At 43.5% G+C, this 12,492-nt stretch overlaps 1 pseudogene; it reads left to right on the plus strand.

Moving 5' to 3' along the window:
• Positions 1 to 7: 7 nt before the first annotated feature.
• Positions 8 to 325, plus strand: LOC708846 (protein S100-A11 pseudogene; annotated as a pseudogene).
• Positions 326 to 12,492: the final 12,167 nt, after the last annotated feature.

Consider the following 12,492-nt stretch of genomic DNA (forward strand, 5'->3'; position numbering starts at 1 on the left):
CTCCAACATGGCGAAAATCTCCAGCCCTACAGAGACAGAGCAGTGCATCAAGTCCCTGATTGCTATTTTCCAGAAACAGGCTTGAAAGGATAGTTACAACAGCATTCACCCCAAGATGGAGTTCCCAAGCTTCATGAATAGAGAACTGGATGCCTTCACAAAGAACCAGAAGGACCCCAGTGTCCTTGACCACATGATGAAGAAACTGGACCTCACTAGTGATGGGCAACTAGATTTCCAAGAATTTCTGCATCTGATGGATGGCATGACTGTGGCTTACCATGACTCTTTTCTCAAGGCTGCCCATTCCAAGAAGCGGGTCTGAGGATCCCCTGGGCCTGGTTTCCAAGCCACCCCATTTCCTTCCAGCCTCGCCATCACCATCTCCTCACAGCCCACACATCCCCTGGGCCCAGCACACCTACCACCTCAGGCAGGCCCTGCCTGCAGGTAGTAATAAAACCATACTTCTCTTCTCTTCTTTTCTCTTCTCTTTTCCTTTGTTTTTGTTTGTTTGTTTGTTGTTGTTTGATTTTTTTTTTGAGATGGGGGTCTCATTATGTTGGTCAGGCTGGTCCTGAACTCCTGGGCTCAAGTGGCCTCCCAAATTCTGGGAATACAGGTGTGAGGCATTGAAGCTGGCCCACTTTATTTTTTAAGCACAAAAACCAAAAACAAACAAACAAAAAAACACCTCTGCTCTCTGGATCTCACTCCTGGTTCTTTTTCTTATTGGTCAAAATTTACTCTACAGGCACAAACTCCCCCACACTTCTAGATTGCATCATCTGACCCTTTGACAGCTGTCTGGGAAGCCAGATCCCACACTTTGAAGTGTAGTGTTTCATACAATCCAAAAGTGGTAGCAGAGGCCGGGTGCGGTGGCTCACTCCTGTAATCCCATCACTTTGGGAGGCCAAGGCAGGCGATCATGAGGTCAGCCATTCGAGACGAGCTTGGCGAGCATGGTGAAACTCCGTCTCTACTAAAAATACAAAAATTAGCCCAGCATGGTGGCACGCACCTGTAATCCTAACTACTCGGGAGGCTGAGGCAGGAGAATCACTTGACCCCGGGAGGCAGAAGTTATAGTCAGCTGAGACCATACCAGCACTTCAGCCTGGGCGACAGAGCAAGACTCCGCCTCACAAACATACAAAACAAACAAACAATCAAAAAAGTGGTAGCAGAAACCAGAAAGTCCAGATATGTAGCTAACTGGCCTGGTTGTACAGCAGCAGCCAAGGGTGAAAACTACTCCCAGGCAAGTCCTAAGTTCACCGAGTAACTGGAGTACCCATCTGTGTTAGTTAATTGCCTTTATCCAAAGGAAAAATAAAACTCACATCTCTATGACAAGCAGGTGCTTACAGCTTGGAGCAAGTCACCTAGGCTGAACTCCCCTGGTGACAGGGAGACAGGGACATCATCTTCCTCAACGTTCACATTTCAAAGAGATGGCTCCAAGGCCCTGAAGAAAGACATTTCTAGGGACCGGGCATGGTGGCTCACACCTGTTATCCCAACACTTTGGGAGGCTGAGACTGGAGGATCACTTGAGGCCTGGAGTTCCAGTTCAAGACATTCCTGGGTTCTAGGGTAGACAGAGGCTTACAGATCAAAGGAAGAATTTACAAATACAATTTTTCTCAAGGAAATGCTGTAAGGAAAGTGAAATGGGGAAAGGTCTCTTCTTGGCCTTTTGGCAACAGGAAAAACTCAATTTTATGTTTAGTTACCCTTACAATTTCCTCCTGTTGTTATTCTTTTATAGTAACACTGCAATTTTCTAATTGTCTCCACTGCATTTCTATCTTTCTCTGGGTAGTTTACAGCCACCTAGATATCCAACAAGTCCATAGTAAGATGCAAAGCAAAGCAATTATCAAGATTATAATAGAATAATTTTTGGGGGGGTGACGGAGTCGCACTCTTGTTGCCCAGGCTGCAGTGCGATGGTGTGATGTCGGCTCACTGCAATCTCTGTCTCCTGAGTTCGAGTGATTCTCCTGCCTGAGCCTCCCGAGTGGCTGGGATTACAAGCATGGGCCACCTTGCCCAGCTAATTTTGTATTTTTTATAGAGATGGGGTTTCACCATGTTAGCCAGGCTGGTCTTGAACTCCTCATCCCAGGTGATCCACCCACCTTGGCTTCCCAAAGTGTTAGGATTACAGATGTGAGCCACCATGCCCGTCCTAGAATGAGTTTTTAAATTCAGTATAATACTCACCTTGTCTGAGGGCGGGGCGACCTTTAAACACATCATACTGGTTGATTGTGTCAAAGTCAAAATAAATTCTAGAGACAAATCCCTAAATCAAATGCTGTATTCGGGAATTACAAAATTGCAATTCAGAGCATACACACGGACTAGGGTGGTCTTCAATATGTGCAACAAACAAAGAGAAGTTGGAAGTTTTATTAGAAAGAAAAATGTTACATATTGTTTTGAAATGAGGCTCATTGGCCCTGGAGAAGTTGGTTCATTCTCACAATCAGCTTTCACATTCCCTCTTTTGATCAACATCTTTCTTTGAAAACCTCACTGATCAGCCATCTTAAAGTGAGGCTTCATTGTCACTCCTTGCCAGGATGGACCTGGGCCGGTTGTCTTTGTCCCATGTCAAGGGAAAGGTAAGGGAGTCAATATCAGGGACATGGGCCACATATGAGCCACAAAGAGGCCAGAAGGAAAAAAAATCAGGCATGTTTGTCTGGAGTTCAGTATCAAGTTCCATCTTGTTAGTTTCATCTGTATTAGCAATCATCTTGACACCCTGGGCTATCAGTATCCTGTTGGGAGAACTGGCTTAACAAATATTAGACAGGCAACAAGAACGGAGCTCAAAGATCATAATACCAAAATAATTAGCAATTGTTTTATTTTATTTTATTTTATTTTATTTTATTGCGATGGATTCTTGCTCTGTCATCCAGGATGAAGTGCAGTGGCGTGATCCCGGCTCACTGCAACCTCCACCTCCTTGGTTCAAGAGAATCTCCTGCCTCAGCCTCTTAAGTAGCAGAGATTACAGGGGCTTACCATCACGTCCGGCTCATTTTTGTATTTTCAGTGGAGACAGGATTTCACCATGTCGGCCAGGTTGGTTTCTAACTCCTGACCTTAAGTGATCTGCCCGCCTTGCCATCCCAAAGTGCTGGGATTACAGGCGTGAGCTATTGCACCCAGCTATAATTAGCAGTAGGATAATAAATTTAGTTTGTACAATGGTTTTGAACCAAGATCCCAAGACAAATCAAAACACTATGGGGGAATTGAATGAGACCTCTTGTAGTCTTTGAGTAGCCTTTTAGGACTGGGTTGAATTAAAGCAGAGTGCCAGCTCTGTAAAAGAGACCACTAGATGAATCAAAGTATTTGGGGTTCAGGTTCTCTCAAGTGAAAAATGTAGACATTAAGGGGGTAAGAGTCTCATTATGATATGAAGAATTATTCCGACGTCTTGGGAAAAGCTGTCCACAGTGTGGAAACATCAACTTCTCATCCTGATTTGTCGTTGGAATGTCTCTGGTTATGGCATTGGACAGTCTGGTGAACTTTTTGTGTGGTTCATACCTCAGGCACGAGAGTTGTTCCTTAAAATTTATGCACTTTGGCTGGGCGCAGTGGTTCATGCCTGTAATCCCAGCACTTTTGGATGCCAGGGTGGGCGGATCACGAGGTCAAGAGGTCCAGACTGTCCTGGGTAACACAATGAAACCCTGCCTCTACTAAAAACACAACAAATTAACTGGGGATGGCGTCACATGCCTGTGGTCCCAGCTACTCGGGAGGTTGAAGCAGAAGAATCGTGTGAACCCGGGAAGCGGAGGTTGCAGTGAGCCAAGATCTTGCCACTGCACTCCAGCCTTGGCAACAGAGCAAGACTCTGTCTCAAAAAAATAAAATAAAATAAAATAAAATGCAGTTTTATCTTACTGTATTTGTAAACTAAAAATAACATCCTAAGCACCCCCACTCCCCCTTAACCATCTGAATGGACTTCCTCCTCAGCCAGAGTTCTTTTAAAATTAACCTGAGAGACTGTTTTAGGCCATGACAGCACTTGTGGGTCAGACATGCCTCATTATACTTCTCTGGCATCAACATCAACACAGACTTAAATCTCATAAGAAACATGTTACAACCTATTCTCTCTGAAACCTAGTCCCTGAAGGCTTCCTCTGCAAATAAGAACTTAGGTCACCACAATCCTTTGTCTTAACCCAGGCATTCCTTTCTGTTGATGCTAGACAATTTTGTTTGTTTGTTTTTTTTGTTTTTGTTTTGAGGCAGAGTCTAGATCTGTTGCCCAGGCTGGAGTGCAATGGTGCGTTCTTGGCTCACTGTAACCTCTACTGCCCGGATTCAAGGAATTCTCCTGTCTCAGCCTCCTGAGTAGCTGGGATTATAGGCGCCCACCACCACACCTGGCTAATTTTTTTGTATCTTTAATAGAGACGGGGTGTCACCATGTTGGCCAGGCTGGTCTCAAACTCCTGACTTCAGGTGATTCACCGGCCTCAGCCTCCCAAAGTGCTGACATTACAGGCGTGAGCCACCGTGCCCGGCCCATCCTAGGCTTTTAGATAAACCCAACCAACTGTCAACCAGAAAAATGTTTAAATCTACCTATACACTGGTAGCTCCTGCTTTGAGTTGTCCTGCCTTTCTAGACCAAACCAAAGTATTACTTAAAAGTACTTGATTGAGTCTCCATAAAATGTATAAAACCAAGCTGCACCCCGACCTCCTTGGGCAACTCAGGACCTCCTGAGGCCACATCATGGGTCATGGTCACTCCTATTTGGCTCAGGGTAAATCTCTTCAAATGTTTTCCAGAGTTTGACTTTTTTCATCAACAGACTTCAGGAACAGCGCAGTTTCTGTTTTTAATAATTTTATTGAAAAAAATGGATCTAGTCTAGTCTATATGTAGATAACAACAACTCAGTCGGGCAGAGTGGCTCACACCTGTAACCCCACCACTTTGGGAGGCTGAGGTGAGTGGATCACAAGGTCAAGAGATCGAGATCATCTTGGCCAAAGTGGTGAAATACCGTCTCTACTAAAAATACAAAAATTAGCTGAGCATGGTGGAATGCACCTGTTGTCCCAGCTACTCGGGAGGCTGAGGCAGGAAAATCGCTTGAACCCGGGAGACAGAGGTTGCAGCGAGCTGAGATCCTGCCACTGCACTCCTGCCTGCTGACAGAGCCAGACTCTGTCAAACACACACACACACACACACACACACACACACACACACACGCAAAACAAGCAAACAAAAAAACAAGAACTAGAAAAATGCAGAGAGCTACAATCTAATAACTGGTCCGTTAGAGCTTTTCTTTAACAACATAATTTTTCTCTATATATTGATCACTTAGGTATCTCAGATTTAAAAACCTCTTGAGGATAGAAAGTGAAACCAAGGCTGACTTTAGATTTCACCTACATTCTCAAGGTTCCTTGGCCTGCCAGAAAGTGACCATTTTAATTCACCCACTGTAAAGCTAAAAACACTTGAGTCAGGCATTCCATGCATTTTGATGAAAGCCTTGGTAATATAATGTTTTTTTTTTTCTTTTTGAGACAGGGTCTTACTCTGTCACCCAGGCTGGTATGCACTGGTGAGATGTCAGCTCACTGCAGCCTCCACCTCCTGGGTTCAAGCAATTTTCCTGCATCAGCCTCCTGAGTAGCCAGGATTATAGATGTGCGCCACCACACCATGCTACATTTTTAAATATTTTTAGTAGAGATGTGGTTTCACCATGTTGGCCAGGCTGGTCTCAAACTCCTGACCTCAGATGACCCACACGCCTCACCCTCCCAAAGTGCTGGGATTACAGGTGTGAGCCACCATGCCTGGCCCTATAACCAATGTTTTTAATTGTATCCATCTATAAAGAGACAGCAGATTTTTTTTTCTTGTTGAAAAAAAAAATGGGCCTGGTGCAGTGGCTCACACCTATAATCCCAGAACTTTGGGAGACCACTTGAGACCAGGAGTTCAAAGTCAGCCTGGGCAACATAACTAGACTCCCATCTCTGGAAAAAGAAAAGAAGAAAAAGAAAGAGAGAGAGAGAGAGAGAGAAAGAAAGAAAGAAAGAAAGAAAGAAAGAAAGAAAGAAAGAGAAAAGAAGTATGATTTTATTACTACCCGCATGAGGTGGTAGGTGTGCTTGAGAGAATAGAAGAAAGGAAAGGAGGGGAGGAGAGGGGAGGGCAGGGGAGGGGAGTGGGAGGAGGCACAGGGGGCAGAGGGAGTGGGGAGCTGCAGGCAGGAGGGAATGGTCTTATTACTACCCGCAGGCAGGGCCTGCATGAGGTGGTGGATGTGCTGGGCCCAGGGTATGTGTGGGCTGTGAGGAGCTGGTGATGGCAACGCTGGAGGAAATGCGGTGGCTTTGGAAACCAGGCCCAAGGGATCCTCAGATCTACTTCTTGCAATGGGCAGCCTTGAGAAAAGAGTCATGGTAAGCCACAGTCATGCCATCTATCAGATGCAGAAATTCTTGGAAATCTAGCTGCCCATCACTAGTGAGGTCCAGTTGCTTCATCATGTGGTCAAGGACACTGGGGCCCTCTGGTTCTTTGTGAAGGCATCCAGTTCTCTATTCATGAAGCTTAGGAACTCCGTCTTGGAGTGAATGCTATTGTAACCATCCTTTCCAGCCTATTTCTGGAAAACAGCAATCAGGGACTCTCTGTAGGGCTGGAGATTTTTGCCATGTTGGAGTTGAATTAGGCACCAAGAGCAGGTTATTACTGGACCTATGTAAATAACCATATTGTCATAAGAATATTTCCAAACAGTTTTCGAATTCTGGAGGAATTGAGCAGAAAGAAAAAGCAAACCTTTCCATCTTAGTTTACAAAAGTATACTTTACCAAATTGTTATATACTATAGATAGTTTAACAGAGATAATTTTCTCTTTTTTTTTCATCTTTTTGAGAAAGGGTTGTGCCTTGTTGCACGGGCTGATGGCAGTTGTGCAAACACAGCTCCCTGCAACTTCTGCCTCCTGGCTCAAGTGATCCTCCCACCTCGGCCTCCCAAATAGCTGGGACCACAGGTGCATGCCACCATGCCCAGCTAACTTTTCTGTATTTCTTTTTTGGTAGAGACAGGGTTTTGCCATGTTCCCCAGACTGGTCTTGAACTCCTGGGCTCAAGCAATCCTCCTGCCTTGGCTTCCAAAGTGAGCCACCACACCCCACCAGAACATTTTATTAAATATGGAAAACCAAACATTTAAGTAAAAATCAAAGTTTTTTTTTTCTTAATTTCTTTTAGAAACCAGGTCTCCTATGGTGCCCAGGTTGGTCTTGAACTCCTGCACCCCAGGGATCCTCCTGTCTCAGCCTCCGAGAGCACTGGGATTACAGGTGTAAGCCACTGTGTCCAGCCCAAGAATAAATAAAGTTTTAAATAAAGGTCATAAAAACATTATCAGTTATTTAGCCTCATGTAATTAATTTTAGTTCTGCTTGATCTTGATCATCAGTTGCATGAAACCATCAGTTTTCATTAGAGTTTTGAAAAATAATTTATTTAGTTCATGGATCTGAATGTTATTACAAATCTATATTCCAAAGTACTTGTTAAAATGTTTTTTATGAATCTGATTCTGGATGCTTTTAGAGAAGAATCAGCACTGTAGATGATATAGCTTAGAATAGTAATGATTAAGATCTGATGAAAGGTCCAAATTGTGAAAAAATTCAGTTATTTCTATTATATAGAGCATTTTAAGATAACAACCAGAATCATGACTGATAGCATCACACCAGGACCATCAGACCTCTGTAAATTTTATAGGATCTTCAGAACATTAACATCAATAACATATCTATATGAATGTAAACAGCAATTAGTGTTATTGTATTATTTGACATTGCTTTTCATATAATCTAACATATCAAATAAGCCTAATGAGAGACACATTCACTGAGGCTCTCCAGGGGCCTCACTGGTAAATCTCAAAGTCAATTTCATGTTAAAAAGACTTAAATTAGAATTTGATTAGTTCGTTCAACAGCAATAGATAAATTTGAAAAGAATTGGATTTGGGGAAAGTTTGTCAAAGACATTAAAAGGCTCAAAACATTTGTTCAAAACAGGATCATGGGTCACCGTGGAAATAAGTCACTCATTTAACCAGAATGATAGTCAACAGACTTCAAAAGCAATACAGAAAGTTACATGGACTTAAAAACTTAACCCGTCCTCAGAAATAATACCACACATCTACAGCCATCTGATCTTTGACAAACCTGAGAGAAACAAGAAATGGGGAAAGGATTCCCTATTTAATAAATGGTGCTGGGAAAATTGGCTAGCCATAAGTAGAAAGCTGAAACTGGATCCTTTCCTTACTCCTTATACGAAAATTAATTCAAGATGGATTAGAGACTTAAATGTTAGACCTAATACCATAAAAATCCTAGAGGAAAACCTAGGTAGTACCATTCAGGACATAGGCATGGGCAAAGACTTCATGTCTAAAACACCAAAAGCAACGGCAGCAAAAGCCAAAATTGACAAATGGGATCTCATTAAACTAAAGAGCTTCTGCACAGCAAAAGAAACTACCATCAGAGTGAACAGGCAACCTACAGAATGGGAGAAAATTTTTTCAATCTACTCATCTGACAAAGGGCTAATATCCAGAACCTACAAAGAACTCAAACACATTTACAAGAAAAAAACAAACAACCCCATCAAAAAGTGGGCAAAGGATATGAACAGACATTTCTCAAAAGAAGACATTCATACAGCCAACAGACACATGAAAAAATGCTCATCATCACTGGCCATCAGAGAAATGCAAATCAAAACCACAATGAGATACCATCTCACACCAGTTAGAATGGCGATCATTCAAAAGTCAGGAAACAACAGGTGCTGGAGAGGATGTGGAGAAATAGGAACACTTTTACACTGTTGGTGGGATTGTAAACTAGTTCAACCATTATGGAAAACAGTATGGCGATTCCTCAAGGATCTAGAACTAGATGTACCATATGACCCAGCCATCCCATTACTGGGTATATACCCAAAGGATTATAAATTATGCTGCTATAAAGACACATGCACTCGTATGTTTATTGCAGCACTATTCACAATAGCAAAGACTTGGAATCAACCCAAATGTCCATCAGTGACAGATTGGATTAAGAAAATGTGGCACATATACACCATGGAATACTATGCAGCCATAAAAAAGGATGAGTTTGTGTCCTTTGTAGGGACATGGATGCAGCTGGAAACCATCATTCTTAGCAATCTATCACAAGAACAGAAAACCAAACACCACATGTTCTCACTCATAGGTGGGAACTGAACAATGAGATCACTTGGACTCAGGAAGGGGAACATCACACACAGGGGCCTGTCATGGGGAGGGGGGAGGGGGGAGGGATTGCATTGGGAGTTATACCTGATGTAAATGACAAGTTGATGGGTGCAGCACACCAACATGGCACAAGTATACATATGTAACAAACCTGCACGTTATGCACATGTACCCTAGAACTTAAAGTATAATAATAATGAATAAATTAAAAAAAAAAAGAAAAAAAAAACAGTAACAAAAATAAAATAAAGATACAAAAAACAAAAAAAACAAAAAAAACAAAAAAAACTTAACCCGTTCAAAGCTCAGTTCTCCTTAGGAAGAAGAAACCTAATTAGTAGGCCAGGCACGTTGGCTCACGCCTGGAATCCCAGCACTTTGGGAGGCCGAGGCAGATGGGTCACCAGGCCAGAAGTACAAGACCAGGCTGAGCAACATGGCAAAACTCCTCTAAAAAAAGGACATAAAATTAACTGGGCCTGGTGTCCCGCGCCTGTGGTCCCAGCTACTGGAGGCACAAGAATTGATTGATCCCGGGAGACGGAGGTTGCAGTGAAACCGAGATCCTGCCCATTGCACTCCAGCCTAGGCGACACAGGGAAACTCTGTCTCAAAACAAAAACAAAACAAAACAAAACCCTAGGATCAACAGAAAGGAATGTCAGGGTTAAGATAAAGGATTGTGAAAACCCAAGTTCTTACTTGCAGAGGAAGCCTTCAGGTATTAGGCTACAGAGAGATTAGGTTGTAACACGTTTCTTTTTTTTTTCTTTTTTCTTCAGATGGAGCCTTGCTCTGCTGCCCAGGCCAGAGTGCAGTGGCGCGATCTCAGGTCGCTGCAACCTCTGCCTCCCGGGTTCAAGTGATTCTCCTGTCTCAGCCTCCTGAGTAGCTTGGATTACAGGCGCCTGCCACCGCACCCAGCTAACTTTTGTATTTTTAGTAGAGACGGAGTGTCACCACATTGGTCAGGCTGGTCTCGTACTCCTGACTTCAGGTAATCAACTGCCTCGGCCTCCCAAAATACTCAGATTATAGTCATGAGTAACCACACCCAGCCATAACATGTTTCTTATCAGACTTCAAGTCTGTGTTGATGTTGATGCCAGAGAGGTATAATGAGGCATGTCTGACCCTCACTTCCTGTCATGGCCTCAAACCATCTCTCAGGTTAAATTTTAAAAGAGCCCTGGCCGAGGAAGAAGTCCATTCAGATTGTTGCAGTGGGACAGGGGTTAGGATTTTATTTTTGATTTATAAGTCCTATAAGATAAAAGTGCATAAATTTTAAGGAACAAGTCTCAGGCCTGATGTATGGACCACGCAAAGAGTTCTCCAAACTGTCCAATGCCATAACCAGAGACATTCAAACGACAAATCAGGATGAGAAGTTGATGTTTCCACACTGTAGACAGCTTTTCCCAAGACACCAGAATAAGTCTTCACAACATAATGAGACTCTAATCCCCTGAATGTCTAATTTTTCACTTGACAGACCCTGACCCCCAAATCCTATAATTCACCTAGTGGTCCCTTTTATAGAGTTGGCACTCTGTTTTAATTTAACCTAATTCTAAAATGCTAGTCAAAAACTACAAGAGGTCTCATTCAATTCCCCCATAGGTTTTTGATTTGTTTAGCTGGTGGTCCTTAGTCTTGGGATCTTGGTTCAAAACCATTGTACAGACTAAATTTATTATGCTATTACTAATTACACCCAGGTGCAGTGGCTCACGCCTATAATCCCATCTCTTTGGGATGCCAAGGCAGGTGGGTCACTTGAGGTCACGAGTTCTAGACCAGCCTGGACAACATGGTGAAACCCCATCTCTACTGAAAATACAAAAATTAGCCGGGCGTGGTGGTGAGCACCTGTAATCCCAGCTACCCGAGAGGTTGAGGCAGGAGAATCACTTGAACTCAGGAGACAGAGATTGCAGTGAGCCGACATTGTGCCACTGCACTTCAGGCTGGGCAAAAAGAGCAAAACTCTGTCCCGAAAAAAAAAAAGAAAAGCATTCTATTATAATGTTGATAATCGCTTTGCTTTGCGTCTTACTAAGGACTTGTTGGATATTTACGGGACGGTAAACTACCCAGAGAAAGATAGAAACAGCAGTGGAGATAATTAGAAAACTGGGCCGGGCGCGGTGGCTCAAGCCTGTAATCCCAGCACTTTGGGAGGCCGAGGCGGGCGGATCACAAGGTCAGGAGATCGAGACCACAGTGAAACCCCGTCTCTACTAAAAATACAAAAAATTAGCCGGGCGCGGTGGCGGGCGCCTGTAGTCCCAGCTACTCAGGAGGCTGAGGCAGGAGAATGGCGTGAACCCAGGAGGCGGAGCTTGCAGTGAGCCGAGATCGCGCCACTGCACTCCAGCCTGGGCAACAGCGTGAGACTCCGTCTCAAAAAAAAAAAAAAAAAAAAAAAAAGAAAACTGCAGTGTTACCATAAAAGAATAACAATAGGGGGAAATTGTAAGGGTAACTAAATATAAAATTGAGTTTTTCCTGTTGCCAAAAGGTCGAGAAGAGACCTTTCCCCATTTCACTTTCCTTACAGCATTTCCTTGAGAAAAATTGTATTTGTAAATTCTTCCTTTGATCTGTAAGCCTCTGTCCACCGTAGAACCCAGGAATGTCTTGAACTCCAGGCCTCAAGTGATCCTCCAGCCTCAGCCTCCCAAAGTGTTGGGATTACAGGCGTGAGCCACCATGCCCAGCCCCTAGGAATGTCTTCAGGGCCTTGGAACCATCTCTTTGAAATGTGAACCTCGAGGAAGATGATGTCCCTGTCTCCCTGTCACCCGGGGAGTTTAGCCTAGGTGACTTGCTCCAAGCTGTAAGCACCTGCTTGTCTTGGAGATATGAGTTTTATTTTTCCTTTGGATAAAGGCAATTAACTAGCACAGATGGGTACTCCAGTTACTCGGTGAACTTAGGACATGCCTGGGAGTATTTAGTTTTCACCCTTGGTTGCTGTTGTACAACCAGGCCAGTTAGCTACATACCTGGACTTTCTGGTTTCTGTACCACTTTTTATTTTTTGTTTGTTTGGCTTTTTTGTTTGTTTGTTTGTTTTTGAGAGGGAGTCTCCCTCTGTTGCCCAGGCTGGAGTGTAG

The sequence above is a fragment of the Macaca mulatta genome, chromosome X (assembly GCF_049350105.2).
Source record: "Macaca mulatta isolate MMU2019108-1 chromosome X, T2T-MMU8v2.0, whole genome shotgun sequence".
Classification (NCBI taxonomy): Eukaryota; Metazoa; Chordata; class Mammalia; order Primates; family Cercopithecidae; genus Macaca; species Macaca mulatta.